The following is a 6,000-nucleotide window of genomic DNA, read 5'->3' as shown; positions in this document are numbered from 1 at the left end:
CCTTTAAAAAAAAGTAAAGTGAAAAATAGACAAAGAAATCTGGAACCTTAGCAGTGTTTTCTATTTGTTTGGACTGTTCTTGAACCAGCTCAGAGGCGGCGACGGGGCTGTTGAAAAGATGCACCTGAAACAGGATCTGCGGGCAGCTGCATTTGCCACCCGGCTTTATTGCGGCTTTCCAGCGGCGAAGGCGCAGCAGCAGTAACAGGGAAGCCAGAGCGAGCCTCCCCGGCAGCGGCGGCGGCGGCGGCGGCGGCGGCGGCACCGGCACCAGCGCAGTTTCCCCTCTCCCCAGCCCTGACTCTACGCGCACATGCGCATTGCGCCCGCAGCCCTGGACCATTTGTCAGGACTACTCGTGAGACGGAGAAAAAAAAAAGAGAAAATTTGGGGGTAAGAAGCGTTTGATCGGATCTAATCTCTAATTAATCTGAAGATTTGTCCGTGCAAAAGCCATTCATTTATTTTTCTGGGTGAGGATGAAAGTTAAGAGCCCTATAGAGGGAAGGAAGCGCACCCTCGTCTTGTGAAACAGATCAGGGGAGGGGAGGGACAGAAGGGGTTTCTCCCCCACTTCTCTGCGCCTCTGGGAAACAGGAGAAAACTTAATCCCGGGGAAAAAAGTGGGCAAGTGACTCGGAAACGGCTGGAGGGGGAGTCTCTGGGCATCTCACTCTGAAGTAGTGAGTGCGAGTGTGAAAGAGGAACAAAAGAGAGAGAAAAGAGAAAGGAAAAAATGGGGGGAGGAGAGACTTGTATTTTTTTTCTTTGCGCGCACACAGGGAAGGGTGTGGGGGGCCGTGCGGAAGGGAGCCGGGGCGAGGCGGCCGCGTCGGGCTCAGGCTGGCGCGCAGGCGGCGGGATGCGTGTGGCCCCCTCCCCCGCGCCCCCCGAGCTTGTCACTTTGGTCGCTTTCGTGACACCGGGCGCGGGGTGGGGGAGCGCGGCGGCGGCGCCGGGCTCCGCCGGGGTGCGTGTCCGGGTGGGCGCCGCGGAGCCGCAGCCCGGGCGGCGAGCGCGGCCGCCGAGGCGGGGGGCGCCGGCGGGGGGCGCGGGGGCGGCCGGGGCCGCGGATCGGTGCGGCGGGAGGCGCGAGCCCCGCGCGCCGCCCCTGCGGCCCCCTCCGCCCGTGTGGCCTTTGTGCCGGGCGCGCACCGGAGAGCGAGCGAGCGGGCGGGCGAGCGCGAGAAGTACAAGTACGGGAGACCGAGGCAGTGGGAAAAGAGGCCGGGCCACTTTCTCCCCTCTCGGGCTGCGGAGAATGGACTGGTTGAATGTGCAGGCGCGTCTCCCCGGCGTGTGCTGTGTGTGCGCGGCGGAAAGGCCTGCCCGACTCCCACCGCGCACACGCACACTCACACGCACGCACACACACGGACCCGCGGCGGGGCTCGGCGGCCGAGAGTTTGCGTGGCTTCCTCGCCGCCTCCCCCTTCCCGACCGAGTGTGTGAGAATTTCATATAGATCAGCTCCAATTTCCGCCATTTTGGGAAAGTTGCACAAAAATAAACCCTCCGGTTTATTTCTGCCCGAGGCAGGAAAGTGCTTCGGGAGGCGAGGCGGCGCGGGCCCGCGGCGGCCGTCCGCGCGGGAGAGGGCGCGGGCCGCGGGCCGGGCCGGGAGCCCGCGCCGTCGCGGCGTTCGCCCCGCGCCGTGCCGCGCCGCGCCGGCCCGGGTGCGGGCGCGGGCGCGGGCGTGTGTGTCGGGAGGCGGCGGTCGCGGCGGCGGCGGCCGCGCCGGGGCGGCGGGCCGGGGTGGGGGGGGAGAATGGGGGCGGCGCGGGGCTGCTTTTCCTGCAACTTGTTTACGCCTGCCTTATCCTGGGGAGGAAAAGCGGGGTCGGGGCCGGGGCCGGGGCCGCCGCCCGCCTCGCGCCGCGTGCGTGTGCCGTTCCGGAATAATGGGCTTTGCACACTCGCGTCCTGGGCCCCGCGGGCCGTCCTCGCGCCGCGGCGGCGGGGCGGGGGGAAGTAGAGGCCGGCGGGGGTGGGGATCGGGAAGCGCCGGAGCCCAGGCATCCGCCGCGCGCCCCGCGAGCCGGTGGAGTGTGGGGGGCGGCGGGCGGGGAGGAAAACTTGAGAGCCCTGGCAGGGGAGGAGGGCACGGTGGCACGGGCGGGGGGAGGGCGCAACTTTTGGACTGGTGGTAAAACTTTAATTACCTTTCAAGTAAAAAAAGGCCCTGCGATTTTCCCCCCTCCCCCCCGTCCCGGTCAAAGCACGGCCCGCGGCGCGACCGTGAGAGAAAGTTTAACAGCGGACCGGTTCCTCCCGGGTCCCCGCGGAGGGCTGGGGGCGTCGGTCTGTCCGTCTGCGCCCGGAGGGAGGTGGGGGGTAACCAGGCGCTCTCCGGGGCGCGGAGACCGCGAATCTACCCCACCCTTTCACGGGGAGACGGAGGTAAACGTTGCTTCGGTTTCCCTTCTCAGTCCCCCGGCTGCCACCACCCCGCTTCCTTTTCCTCCCCCTCCCAGCCGATTTTTTTGAGGGGACCCGAAAAACGGAGTCCCTTTCCTTATGCAACTTCCTTGGGCTCTGTGAGCACGGCCCTCCCCCTCGCCACCCCCTTCTAACCCCTTCCCCGCATCCCTTGGCCCGATTCTTCTCCACCTCGGGGCCACCGCCAGAAAAATGCATTCGAGATCTTTCAGAGTGCGCAGAAACAAAAATAGATTTTTAATCGTTAGGTTAGGGGAAACTTAGATGAGAAATAAGAATTTGGGGTGGGGGGGCGCGGCCGGGGCGAGTGCGTCCAGTTCTCCTTTTGGTTTTCCTAGAGCGTTGTTTGTGATGTCTTTATTGGTTTGGAGAGTCCGAGAGTCTCTGTGCTGGCTATCTCGGTCGCGTGGATTTTTGCGCAAGTTTTTAGAAAAACACTGACTCGAGTAGAGAGCATTTCTCCGGAAAGTTTCAAGTGCAGCAAAATAGCGAACGTGCAAAACTGGCCAAGGGGAGACCTCTAGTGGTTAAACGCGTCTTTAAGTTCGTAAGGCCGAGAGCAAAGTTTGGCCTTTACTTGTAGCTACGTAGTCCGTTCAGACGTGGAAGTAATTAGAGGACCTGAGCGAGCAGCCAGATGTTGTGTGAAAGGATGCTGATCAGAAATTGAAAGTTTAGTAAATCGGAGCAATGAATTCTGAGGACTCAGACCCTGTAACTTCCATCCGACATGAGTTATATGGGAAAAACACTGCTTTTATTCTGGGATTTGAGATTGATCGCTCCCTGAATTGGAAACAATTGTTTGCTTTTGCATTTATCGGTGTCTGTACCTCTGATCATCTTTTAATTACAGGTCTCAGCTTATGACTTCATTTTGAATGTTAATAAAGCTGCAAAGTGTTTAAAACTTTGTAGAAATGGAAAAGACCTTTAGTTGAGATTTGCCTTTTATATAAGCTGTTCATTTTACTCTCTGATATATATAAATTAAGTCAATTTTATGTAGTCTCTTAGCTGTAGTGTTATGTATAGTCCGAATAAGTAGTCCCGTTTGTTTCTAAGATTGTAATTTTGTTTCACTGGGTACAAAATTATTTCTGAATGCTTTGTATAATTTGTGATTTAAAACCCTTAAATATATGGGCAGAAACTGTTTATATAATACCTATTCTTTTGCCAGTGTGTGTTCTGTAAAGTATGTTTAATTTTAAAGGTAAAAGCAGTGAGCGAAATTAAAGTTGACTCAAATGATCTTTGTGACTTTCACCTGCCTGTCATATGCAATAGGAATGACTTTATTGGGTGAATATAGGACATGGGAATGATACAAATGATTGAAATCCATTTCAATTCATGTAGAACCAGCTATTTTTTTTTTTAATGTATCGAGTGGCATGGTGTAAAATTATGCCTAAGTGATTCAGGATGTCAACTTCTTAATTAGGGGTTGTGGATTTGAAGGCTTTTTTTGATGACAGTGTTTTAATTTTACCTTCCCTCTCTTTAAATCAATGCTAGAACCCTTAAGAGAAATCTTGAGAGTGGACACCAATTGTAAAGACCGGCCAGATAGTTCTGTGTTTCATCACTGCTGAAAGGTAAGACCCACTTGTTAAAACAAATTGCTTGCCATACTTGCAAGTGTTAGAAGCTGCGTTTGGAGATGAGGAAGGAGAGTATGAGACTGGCTTGGCAGAAAAACATCATTTTTGTGGGGCTGCTTTGAATGCATGAGTGTATCGACACTAAGTGTGATTGTAGTTTGAATGAAACATTAGAAAGTTGTGAGATTGTCCTGGATAATCTTTGTATTGGCTTGCTTACTAGATTCTTAATTCGCATTTTAGCACCTGTTTTCTACTGAAAGTAAATTGTTTTATTTGGAGTTGAAAAAGTAGAAAAACTAGAACATGACGATTGTAAGTTAATATAAGTGTTACAGCGTTATACAGTAATATGGAAGATTCTGGAAGTCTAAATGTCTTGGGGGGGTTCAGTGGTAAAATTCTGTGGATGAAATGTCCATTGAGTGCTTTGGGGTATTTAAGTCACATACCTTCTATGGCTTAAATCCAAAATGGACTGACTTGTGCCATGTTGCAGGATTATTAGTGAGCTTCAGTGTGTTAGCTTAGGCTTGCCAACTTTTGAACATATGTCCACAAGGAGTACAGCTGTTGTCCACTAAGGTCTCTTTGGTAATTCTGGAGGGTGTTGGCTTCTCTCCAATACTCCAGACCTACTTTCAGGGCAGAGGTCATTCGCAGGTAGAGGGGGTGGGTAGCCGTCTCTGGGGTAGAACATTTTAGTACATTTATGCTACTCAAGTGCTTTTTACTATTTATGCCTTTTTTGTTGTTTTTTTTATTCTTCCTTTAATCTTCCTCTCTCCTTTTATGCCTGTTTTCCTGCCTTCTCTGTCTTGAGTAATAACGGGTTTGCTAATTATTGTTTGGCAAAAACAAAAGAAGACCAAAACTAGCCTACCTTTTTAGAACAGAACTAACAACCTTCATTGGGCCAGGTGTAATCTAGAAGTCAGAATGAGTATTAACACTGACATAAAAATGATTAACATGAGTTTATTGTCATTTGCTGCTTTTGAATCGTTTTGAATTGCATAATTAGCAAAATAAGAAGATGTGGTCCATGTACCTGATGCAGCAGAGACAATAGGGCAAGAACAACTGTAGGAAAGTCATGCAGACAGGTAGGGTTCAAGCAGAGTAAAATCTGTTTCCTAAGATGGTGAGTTTCATGCTTAAATGTGCTGAGTTGAAAACACTGCTTATTTTTCTTTGGGGAGTCACTGTGTCTGTGAATGCGAGAAAATAGGAATCAGAGGACTACATTTAATAACTGGATATGTCACCTTGTTTATGTCACTTTGCCTCCTTCAGCCACCATCTCCTCATCTGCAGAGTGAGAACAGCAGGACTTGCCTTGCATCCTTTGTTAAAATAATCAAATAAAATCAGATTTTTGAGAACCATCAAGTGTTATTCAGATGTAGAGTGGTTATATCTTGTTACCTTCGGCTTTGTGAAAGGCTGGGGCTAGATTGTCTAGGTCAGAATAGAGTGATTTAACTTTTGGCTAAAATTTTGAGATTGGTTCCTGGAGTGTGTGTTACATGGACTTCTTGGAATATTTCTACGAGTATATCTTGTCTTGAGAAAAAAGTAGTTTACCTTTTATACTGTTGGCTCTTTGAGGGAAGAGACTGTGCTCTAACATGGTGCTGAATACAAAGCCTGAAATTTATTTATCCCAAGCTAGTCATTTAATAAGTAGAAGGAGTAAATGAAAGAAAGACTTTACCGTGATGCCTAATTGTGAAAATGGTAGGGTGATGAAAGTAGAAGGGTTGGTGTGAGGGGAATTAATGTACTGTAATTAATATTTTAGTTGCATGAGTCTGCTGGGAGATGAGGATGAGAAAATAGGTAACTGGAGTAGTAATGATTTAAACTAACTATAGGGGCCAGAAAAAGGAATCCTCTGAATGACTGAATTGAGGAAAAGTCCATGTAGGGCTCTTCCTCCTTGTTTTCTCGA

General features: G+C 50.6%; 1 protein-coding gene across 9 annotated transcripts in view; it reads left to right on the top strand.

Annotated features, from left to right (window-relative positions):
* Window positions 1-307: 307 nt before the first annotated feature.
* L3MBTL3 (L3MBTL histone methyl-lysine binding protein 3) overlaps window positions 308-6,000 on the top strand; it is a 122,664-nt gene continuing 116,971 nt past the window's right edge. For 2 of the 9 annotated variants that reach the window (XM_010342993.3, XM_010342991.3), the window contains exons 1-2: window positions 308-393; window positions 3,961-4,040. The gene's annotated coding sequence lies outside the window, so the exon portion shown is untranslated. Of the gene's footprint in view, window positions 394-789; window positions 971-1,140; window positions 1,197-1,224; window positions 1,445-2,105; window positions 2,401-2,428; window positions 4,041-6,000 lie in introns of those variants that run through there. The other 7 variants (XM_074397474.1, XM_074397471.1, XM_074397472.1 and 4 more) reach the window with 7 other exon arrangements.

The sequence above is a fragment of the Saimiri boliviensis genome, chromosome 4 (assembly GCF_048565385.1).
Source record: "Saimiri boliviensis isolate mSaiBol1 chromosome 4, mSaiBol1.pri, whole genome shotgun sequence".
Taxonomy (NCBI): Eukaryota; Metazoa; Chordata; class Mammalia; order Primates; family Cebidae; genus Saimiri; species Saimiri boliviensis.
The sequence above is the reverse complement of the archived record's forward strand: the minus strand, read 5'-3'. Positions and strand labels throughout refer to the sequence as shown.